We start from the raw sequence: 642 nt of genomic DNA, 5'->3' as shown, positions 1-642 counted from the left end.
CCCCAGGGACAGGAAGATGAAGAGCTGCACAGAGCAGCCCAGGAAGCTGATGGTTTTCTTTGGGCCCCAGAGGTTGACCAGCATCTGGGGGACACAACTTGTGGTGAAGCAGAGGTCCAAGAAGGAGAGGTTGGAGAGGAAAAAGTACATTGGAGAGTGGAGCTTGGGGTCCAGCACAGACAGCAGGATGATGAGTGTGTTGCCCACCAGGGTCAGGAGGTAGGCAGTTAAGACAACCAGGAAGAGAATCTTTTCCAGCCCTGGGTGTTCAGAGAAGCCCAGAAGAAGGAAGCCCTCTGGGGAGCTTTGGTTGCCCATGGCCTGTTTTTGTCTGGACCTGGAGGGATGAGCCTGTTAGACTAGTGTGATTCAACCTGTCCTATCAATACTCACCTGGGTGCTTATAAGTTACATCAGGTGGACATTTCTCTTCTGTCTAGCCATGCAGGCTCCCTTCCCAGGATCATCAGCATCCTGCAGCTCCTGCTCTTCTTCTGTTCCTCTTGGTCAAATCTTGTCTATTAGGAGCAAAGAAACCAAAAAGGTGCTGGGCAATGGAGCTTCACGCTGCTACTCTGACTTTCTGGTTGAGAGCAAAGAAAGTGGATATAAAATATGGATTCATTAATTACTCTTCATTAA

The 642-nt window shown here is 49.5% G+C and overlaps 1 pseudogene; it reads right to left on the bottom strand.

Moving 5' to 3' along the window:
- The window catches only part of LOC100941447, a 947-nt pseudogene extending 629 nt beyond the window's left edge, over positions 1 to 318 (bottom strand).
- Positions 319 to 642: the final 324 nt, after the last annotated feature.

Source organism: Otolemur garnettii, unplaced genomic scaffold (assembly GCF_000181295.1).
Source record: "Otolemur garnettii isolate 467f Iridium unplaced genomic scaffold, OtoGar3 scaffold00031, whole genome shotgun sequence".
In the NCBI taxonomy this organism is placed as follows: domain Eukaryota; kingdom Metazoa; phylum Chordata; class Mammalia; order Primates; family Galagidae; genus Otolemur; species Otolemur garnettii.
The sequence above is the reverse complement of the archived record's forward strand: the minus strand, read 5'-3'. Positions and strand labels throughout refer to the sequence as shown.